The sequence below is a fragment of the Meriones unguiculatus genome, chromosome 8, assembly GCF_030254825.1.
Source record: "Meriones unguiculatus strain TT.TT164.6M chromosome 8, Bangor_MerUng_6.1, whole genome shotgun sequence".
Classification (NCBI taxonomy): domain Eukaryota; kingdom Metazoa; phylum Chordata; class Mammalia; order Rodentia; family Muridae; genus Meriones; species Meriones unguiculatus.
In genome coordinates, this window is record NC_083356.1 from 109561479 (window position 1) to 109571447 (window position 9969).

Genomic DNA, 9969 nt, shown 5'->3' on the forward strand with positions numbered 1-9969 from the left:
ATGAGTTGAGGACAGAGCTTATGAGTTTATTGAAGGCCAGATTTCAGGAACCCTTTTATTGACTCTCTTTTCCTAACTGCAGGCAATGATGTACACACTAAACAAGTGAATGGAGACAGTAGAGTACCATATGGAAAGAAAATGGTTCTGTTTAGACATGTTTACAACAGACAATCCTGGGACTTCAGCTCGTTTACCCGATCCTCTCTGTGGATCCTCATCTCCCGTTTTTCTCCCGCTCTCTTTCTTTTTCTTCTTTCTCCCCTACCAGCCTCGTGACTCTTTGCTTATTCAGTGAGCATAAAGTAGATGAGGTGATAGATTCCGAGACTGACTGGGACCATTTAGAGACAGGCAATATAGAGATAGTGTTTGAGGGCTTTGAGAAAGTGGTCGTGCTCAGGTGTTAAGTCACCTGAATTTGAGGACAGTTGATCCTCAGAAAACAATGATCTCTGAAGTAGAGGTGCTGTGAGGCTCTAGAAAGCAACGAGAAGAGTTTAAAGCCCAGTTAAGCTTGGCAAGCCTGCGACACTAAAAAGCAAGAGAATATTGGTAACCTTGGCAAGAGTTCTAGATGTGCAAGCCTGGAGGAGTCGGTCCATTTATTCACTCCTAGGTATTACAAAAGGTGTAATTTGCTGTGTTCCTTGCTTACAGCAGAAACATGACAATGCATACTATCATGTCTGTCACATTGAAAGAAGGCTGCGTCTGTTTCATAGTTTTGCCAGAGAATACTTCATTATGTGTAGACTATCTAGGTTATATTAAGGTCTTACAGGGCAGTCTTCTAGAATTATATTTCTATTGATCATGTATTCAATTTTATGGTTCACTTCTTCAGTGTTCAAGATTCAGAATATCATGGTCACTATTGCCAGGCCCCATGACAAAAAAGCTGAAGAATCCCTAATAAATTAATCCTGACTAAATGATGGAAAAACAAATGAATTGAAACTCAACATCTTAAGCAAATTGGCTAAGGCAGAAAATTTCACAATGAAAATTTGTTTGCGGTCTTTCAATTTTCTAGTGAATTATGTATTTCATTTTTAAACATACACAAAGGCACAATTTACCCATTGCTGGTGCCATTTCTCATAAGAACATAGTTCATCTTGTTTTTTCTTCAGAAGCTTTGTTTTCATAGGCACCGTGCTTCTTTCTTAAAAAGTTCATCCCTAGTGCAACACTCTTTGATCTTATAATTGTACTCATTTAAAAAAATTTTTTTTGGTATTATAATGTAGTTACATTTCTCCTGTCCCTCTCCTCCACCCAAACCCTCCCCTATGGTGCTCGTTGCTCCAGTTCAAATTCCTGGCCTCTTTTTGTTATTTGTTACTGCATACATGTATGTATATGTATATACATGTATGTATATGTATATGCATGTGTATTTGTAACTTTAACTGACTCAGACAATGAATTGTTACTTGTATGCACGTTTCCAGGGATGACTGTTTGGTACAGAGTAGCCTGATGCATTCTTCCCAGCTTAATCGCTGTCCCTCATGCGTCTGTAGTTCTTCGTGTAGGGTCAAGGCCTCATGCGCTTCCCACCTTCCATTTTGGAGTGTCTATTGGTGTCACCAAACATGTTCAGCTCATGTTTGGGCAGTCATGCTGGCGAGACTGTATGACTGTAACTTCTGACATGACCAGCAGACAAAGGCCGTAGCAGATTTCCTGATCCTCTGGCTCTTACAGTTGTTCCCTGAGCCTTCGGGGCAGGGGTCTTTTGTCTATGTGTCTTTGGGTCTTAACACCCATGCAACTCGAGGGAAAACATGATTGCTCTGGCAGCCTAGCCAGCTGTGCAGTGCTGGCGAAGGAGCGGATACTGGAGAAGAGCCTAAAACCACTACTCTACTGTGTGTTTGGTGTGTATTCTAGGTTGTCAACTTGTCTACATCTGGAATGAACTTAAAGCCAAATTACTGGGCACACCTGCAGAAGATTTTTTTTCTCTTTTCTCTTTTTAAAAACCTTTAATTGATTGTTTGTGAAGTTCACATCCTGCACTCCAATCCCATTCATCTTTCCATCCTCCATCCCTACTTAAAGCCTTCATCAAAAAAAAAAAAAAAAAAAAAAAAACCACAAAAATTAAAAGAAAAGACACTTTTCTACTACCATTTTGTAGTAGAAGCTGTGGTATGTCACACAGAATGCACTTTCCCCCAAACAGCTTCACTTGCAAGTGTTCAGGCCTCTGGCTTCTGCTATCAATATGGGATCCTCAGGGCCTCCTGGGCCACAGACACGGACCCAGGCCCTTGCTGCTGTGGGGCTATGAACCAGGCTTGGCCCTTGGCAGAAGCATGGGCTGGGACACCGCCATGGCCTCACGTGGCAGCCCAGGCTACTCACACCAGGCTGCTCCTCTCCACCCTCCTCTCCAGTTCTGCCTGTCTTCACAGTGCACAGACCATTCTCTTTCTCTCTTCCTCTCCAGTTCTGCCTGTCTTCACAGTGCACAGACCATTCCACTTCTCTCTCTCTTCCTCTCCAGTTCCGCCTGTCTTCACAGTGCACAGACCATTCCACTTCTCTTTCTCTCTTCCTCTCCAGTTCCGCCTGTCTTCATAGTGCACAGACCATTCCACTTCTCTTTCTTTCTTCCTCTCCACCACACACTTGCTCACGGCAGAGGCACCGGAGGTAAGCATGCCTCTGGTGTCTCTCACCTGCCTGAGCAGAGCAGAGTGGCAGCTGGTCGGCTTCTGGGATTTTTCTGTGTTAGTTAAATCATTGGAAGTGGGAAGACCAACTTCTAATCTAGATCTTTGAGGCGGGAAGGTAAAGCTTAAATCCAGACCTTTTGAGATAGCAAAGTTGACCTTTCGTCTGTTTCATGCTTTGTGCTGGTAGCCTATATAAAGGACATGGAAGGAGGAAGCTAGCTCACTCTTCCCCTGCCTGCTCTGGCTCTCCCTACCAAGTTGGCAATAGAGCCTGCTTTTTTGGGATTTCAGCATATACTGAAGACCAGCTGAGACATCCAGCCTTGCGGACTGACCAATTACTGGATTATATTATTATATAAAATATTATGCAATAATATATATGTACTATATAACATACAATGTAATTAATACAATAGAAAACATGTAATATTTTATATTATAGCATATACTTACGCTATAAATTTTATTCCTCTAGGAAGAAATCTCTGACTAACACAGATTTTGGTTCTAGAGGCAGAAGTAGTTCTGTAGCAACAGATGTATAAGGATAAATATTTTAAGTATCTGGAATGGGATTTCCAACTTGCCAACACTTACAGTGACTGAAGCCTCTCCTGGGAGCTCAGAGAGCCCTGAAAGCCTGTGGTGTGAACTATTTTACATGCTCAAGGAGACAAAAGCATTTGGTTGTCCTGATTCATCAGTTGTGAGGGGCAATGGAATTGATGACACTGTATATAAAACTTTTGACAATTTGTGGAAAAACAAAGAAAATGATGGTGCTGGTTGGTTGCTCCTAGCATCTCTGGATAAACTGACAAAGGCAAAGAATAAACTCAGCAATAAAACTGCCTGGCTCCAGGTGTGCACTCTAAAGATTTCTGAGTGTTCTTTGGAAGGGACTCTTCTCTGCAGCAGTCACAGAGCTTGGGTTGAGGAAAACCAAACCAAAGCCCTCATTATAAGGTTGGCTAACTACAGCGAAAAGCCAAATAAAAGGAAGGCTGCATTGGGTTGTGGCAAAGGGGAATCTTGGCCTGTGAATTGCTTTCCATACCTGAGCCAATTTGGTGACCCAGAACCACTGAAGGAAGGGACAGCCACCCCCTGAGGAGGAGCCTTGGTAAAACACCTAAAACTTCTGCCGTTCTCCAGTCCTTCCCCAGAGGGACCTCTGGCCTTTTCCAAGGATGACTGTCCACTGGAGGAGAGGGACAATCACAATCTCCAGGCTCTATTGAATATTGGCTCTGAACTGACACTGAGTCTGGGAGACCACAGACACTTTGTTAAACTCCAGTTAAAGTTTATGGAGATCAGATGATTAATAGAATTTTGGCTGAAGTCTGACTCATGGTAGGCTCAGTGGGTCACCGAACTCATTCTGTACTTATTTCCTTAGTCCCAGTCCCATAATGTATAATTCACACACACACACGCACACACACACACACACACACACACACACACACACACACACACGCACTGGCTAATTCTCACATAGGTTCTTGGCCTGTGAAGTGAGGGCTTTTATGCTTGGAAAGGCTAAACGTTTGCCTTCAGAGCTGCCTCTTCTGGGGACAATAGTGATTCAGAACCAGTATTGCATCCCCAGAGGAAGTGTGGAAGTTACTGGCATCATCAAGCACTTGAAAGATACAGGGGCAGGGCTTGCCACCACATCTCCTTTTGACTCTTCTCTCTGGCCAGCGAGGAAGACAAATGGACCGTGGAGAGTGACAGTTGACTGTCAAAACTCAATCAAACCGGGACTTGGATTGCAGCTGCTGTACCAGATGCCGTTACCTGAGCAAATCAACGCGCCTGGCACACGGCGTGCAGCTGTTGGCCCGGCAGATGTCCCTAAACACCATCAGCAGCAACTTGCTTTCACTTGGCAAGGTGAGCAGAATACTTTCTCAGTTTTACTTCAAGATAAAACCATACCTTGATGTATCCCAAGTTACGTGGAAAGCTACGGCTTTTTGTGAGGCCTTGGGCAGGAGAAGTATCTTCAACCGGTCCTGGCTGCTGCACAGGGTGCTCTACCTCTTGGACTGTATGATTCAGCTGACTCGATGGGCCGCGTGTCAGTGACAGAGAGAGATGCTGTCTGAGCCTTTGGCAGGCCCTGATAGGTGGATCACGAAAGGGACTTTGGGATTTTGGAGCAAGGCTCTACCATCATCTTCAGACAACGACTCTCCCTTTGAAGAATAGTTCTTGGACGGCTACTAGTTCTTGGTGGACACTGAACGTTTGAAAATCAGTCACCAACTAACCGTGTGGGATGGCCATCATGATCTAACTGTAACCCTGACCTATCAAGTTCTGAAGCAGGATGTGCGCGGAAACAATCCGCTATCAAATGGAAGCGGTATATATATGATCAGGCCTGAGCAGGTCCTGGAGGCACAAGTTACGTGAAAAGTTTGCCCTAATACCTACGGTATTAACCCTTGTTACAGTGCCGTCTCTCGCCGGCTACGCAAGTTGACCCTCAGAGGGTCCCTGAGGTGATTGGCTGGCTGAGGGCGAGGAGACGGGGGCCGGGCTAACGGTACTGTGCCCTGTGCAGGGACCCTCCGGGAGTGGACAGATGCAGTATGACAGTTCTTCTCTGGGACAGGCTTGAAAGACATGGGCAGAACCTTGTACAGCACACAGTCATAAATTCTGTTTGAAGTAGAAATGGAAGGATGTGAGATTGTTCACTGACTTACGGACCATAGCCATGGATGGTCGGGGACTTGGAAGAAGTCAGAAAGTTGGTGAGGAAGACATCTGGAGAAGAAGCATGGGGATAGATCTCCCCAAGTGGATGAAGGATGTGAACATACTTGTGCCCCATGTAAATGCTCATCAAAAGGTGACTTCAGCTGAGGAGGAGCTCAGTAGTCGAGTCGATGGGCTGACTCATTCTGTAGACACTCTGCCCCTTCCCCAGCCGACCCTGTCACTGCTCAATGGGCCCATGAACAATGTGGCCACGGTGACAGAGTTACTCTTGAGTTCAGCAGCATAGACTTCAGCTCACCATGGCTTTCTTCTTATTGGAGCAGATACTTACTCTGGTTATAGATTTGCCTTTCCTGCACCTATTGACTCTTCTAAAACAACCACACGTGGACTCGCAGAATGTCTTATCATTGTTATAATATCACACTCAATATTCTTCTGACCAAGGAACTTACCTCACAGCCACATGGGGCCCATGGTCACGGAATACTGGTCTCACTATGTTCCCTACCATCCTGACGCAGCTGGCTTGCTAGAAAGATAAAATGGCCTGGAGTAGGGTTCCTTAGAATGCAGTATATACTTTGAATCAGCATCTATGACATAGTATGGTTTCTCTTATAGCCAGGATCAATGGGTCCAGAAATCAAGGGGTAAAAAAAGGAATTGTTTCACTCACTAGGAAAATTTTGCTTCCTGTTTCCTAGTCACCCACTAGGAAAAATTTGCTTCCTGTTTCCATGACTTTAAGTTCTCCTGGCCTAGAACTTTGGTTCCAGAAGTGGAGGAAAGGTGCTCTTGCCAGAGGCACAATAAATATCCCACTGAACTGGAAGCCCAGGCTTCCTCTGGGCACTCTGGGCTTCTGATGCCCTTAAGCCAAAGGGCTAAGGCAGGAATAGTGTTAGGAGGGGTGATTGATCAAGATTACCAAGGGGAAATTGGATTGCTTCTCCACGGAGGAGGTAAGAAAGAGTATGTCTGCAGCTCGGGAGGTCCTGTAGGGTGTGTCGGTGCTGCTGTGCCCTGTGAGTAAAGGCAAAGGGAAACCACAACAGTCTAATCCCGGCAGGGTGGCAAAGGGCAAGGAGCTGTCAGGGTGGAGCTCTGGGTCACTCCTCCAGGGAAAGAGCCTGCTGAGGTGCTTGCTGAGGGTGGGGAAACACAGAATGGGTAGTAGAGGAAGACAGTGGTAAATGCCAGCTGAGGCCACGTGACTAGTTACAGAAACAAGGGTTGTGACGAACATGAGTGTTTCCATCATGTTTTGCTACGAATGTCTTTGTACAGATGTTTGTGTTTTCTTTCATCAGCTTCTTAGCCATTCTGATGGGTGTAAGGTGAAACCTCAGGGTTGTTTTGATGTGCATTTCCCTGATTGCTAAGGATATTGAGCATTTCTTTTAAGTGTTTCTCTGCCATTTGATGTTCTATTGAGAATTCTCTGTTTAGCTCTACTCCCCATTTTTTAATTGGATTACTTGGTTTGTTGCTGTTTAATTTCTTGAGTTCTTTGTAACACCAATTAAGAGACTATCAGTGGTTGTCACATCTAAATTTGAGTACTAAAAGAATGTCCCATAGAGGACATTGCCATCTGTGCTAAACACAATGAGTATGAGTTACACTTGGGGTAGTCATATCATGCTGGGCATGGCATAAAGAGATATTTGAGTGGCAACTTGACATGGGGGGCTCTAAGCCAGCATAACCCCTATCAACAATCGAAACAGTTCTTAAAGACCCGCAGAGATCTGTAGTTCTCACCCTTCAGCAAGGAAACTTCTTTTTGCAGTGGGTGGAGATCATTATAGAAAACCACAACTGACCAAAACACAAGGTTAGTTTTTTATTGCTACAAAACAATTGTCCATGTTTGTCAGATACAAAGTGATGCTCTGATTCATACATATGATTTGGATGATGATTAACTCAGGCTAATTAACTTAACTTTTAACTATTTCTTTACGGTGAGTACATTCTAAATGTTTTCTTCTAGCAATGTATGTTCACTTACTATGAGGTAGTAAAATACCAGACGTTCCTCTTGCTAACTTCAACCTTGGACCTGTTGACCAAATAGCATCTCAATTAGAACAGGCCAGTTTTTATTCACATGACCTTTCTACTGAGTTTTGCATAGCCCAAAATTGTAATCTGCATTCTGTTATTTGTTGCATTTACTATTGAGAGAAAATTAAGTTTAAAATTACACAAAATGTACATATGTACACATAGCCTCACAAGCACACACACTCACGCACACACTCACGCACACACTCACGCACACACACTTCCCTGTAAGATACTGGACAGAGAGAAATACTATGTTTCGAAAGCATGAAGAAATTATGTACCACATTCACTTTGTAATCATGATCTTACTTTCATACATCATTAGAAACAGTAACAGTCAAGTCAAACATCAACGAACACTTACATACAAATATTTTGAAGGTGTAGCATTTTAATGGAGCCCATATACCAGTGTTTTGTGAGTTTATTTAATAAATTAGTTGTAGCTCTTTTTTACTGAAGTCACTTCCTGATAAACAGCCAACATGAAAGAATAAACAAATATAAGGCAGTTTTTGACTTCCAGGCTTCTTGGCTAATCACAATTGGCATGTTGTTATATTGGCTTGCTGACAATAGCTATAATTACCTTCTGCAAAGTGTGTGAACTCAGTCCAACTTTGGACGTAACAAGTTTGTAGTTTTGTTAGAGTAAAAATTAGGATCAGCATTGAAGATGGAGCCAAGATCAAACACATCTCCAACTCCTCCCTCCCTCAGTTTCTTGTTTCATCAAATTGGAATTCTTCCCAACTTTAAAGAAATCACAAAGTGAACTGCACTTTCCCAGCCACTGTTTGTCCAGAAGTTAAACAAACACATCTGCAGCTAGAAAATGTCTTTCCTTGCGGATCTGTGGTATTTTTGTATATTAAAATAGTGTGATGTTCGTGGGTGAACACTGTGGCATTTATGTTGCTGAAAATCTACGTATACAAGCGAGTTAGCAGTGTCTGAGACCTAAGTGACGTGATAATGATTACATGCTTTGAATCAGAATTTTCAAGAAAACAAACTCATTTTTATATCACTTTATTAAAAAATATTAACTCAAAGGTATAAACTAAACTACATGAGACTATTGTTGTAAATGGCTAAAGATGTAGATAATTCTTAAGATTCTTGAATTCATAAAGACTGTCATCAAAAGGAGAATGTGCAGTGATGGATGTAGAAGAAGATGAGGGAGAAGTTGAGAAACTTGAGTCTCTGAACAAGGACTTTCAAATTTCAAATACAAGAAAATCTGGAGATTGTGGAAGAGGTTTTTTTTTTTTTTTTTCCCATCAATTTGGATAATGTGACTAATGCTCTCACCAGGGATTCAGCTACAATGGGATAGATAAGAGAAGACAAATGAAGTCAATTTTCCTTCAAGAGACTATTTTGCAAGATTTTGATTATGAAAAAGACTGAGAAAGGGAGGCGATGAGAAAGAATAGAGTTTCATGCCCAAGGGCCTGGAAAGAAGATGGTTGAAGTCATACAAGGCAAGGGACAGTCAGAGAACATTTAAAGGAAAACAGATGGTTGAAGTTTGAGCATCGATAACAGTCACAGAAGAAGACTTATTAATGCTCCTTTAAAAATATCTGTCTGTCTATCTATCTATCTATCTATCTATCTATCTATCTATCTATCTGTCTCTTTGCAGCACACCTGTGTCAGCCATGCTTCCATGAACACGGGCCTGCATCTGCCTTGACTTGGAAGAGGAATGACCATTGAAGGGCAAGAAGCAACCTGAGGACAGACAATGTCATACATTATTTAACAGCTAGGAAGCACTCACACAGAGTTACTTATAATACAATATGCAATATAAAGTTTTCTAACTACAATTATATAAATAAAGTTCTAAATAAAGTTTTCTCGAATACCATATAAAGTTTGCTAAACTTGTATTTTTTTAAATCTTCACAACACATTTGGAGATAAGTTAATGGCTCCATCTTGCAAATTAGAAAACTGAGACTCACAGAATGTTTGCAACTTGCCAAGTCCGTGACTCTAGGAAAAACAGAGTTAGTGTTTGTCTCAGCTGTGACCCTGCAGAGCCGCTAAGATGCTCTACTTCAGCGAAAGCTGAGGGACTGTTCTGCTTTCGTGCTGAAATCAGAATTCATATTTGTAAATTCTTAATTAAAATCTTATTCCACTATGTTCCCCTGCCCTTTCTTCCCTCTAACTTCTCCTCTCCTCATTCCAACTCCTCTCTTATACTTCCACTTTCTCTCAAATGATGATCTCTTTTTTTATTTAATTGTCACCCATATGTATATATACACACGTGTGTGTGTGTGTGTGTGTGTGTGTCTTATGCCATGTGGGCTGACAATGCCCCTAAAAGAGTCATAGACTAGCTAACAAAAATCCCAGTACTTGGTATGAAAAACCACTATTCAAATTGTTGGTTAGGCTAGACCATGTGACTCCCAAAACAGTATAGGTAACTGCTGAT

At 42.4% G+C, this 9969-nt stretch overlaps 1 pseudogene; it reads left to right on the forward strand.

Moving 5' to 3' along the window:
* The first annotated feature begins 3829 nt into the window (after nt 1–3829).
* On the forward strand, nt 3830–6674 carry LOC110565555 (uncharacterized; annotated as a pseudogene).
* The last annotated feature ends 3295 nt before the right edge of the window (nt 6675–9969 follow it).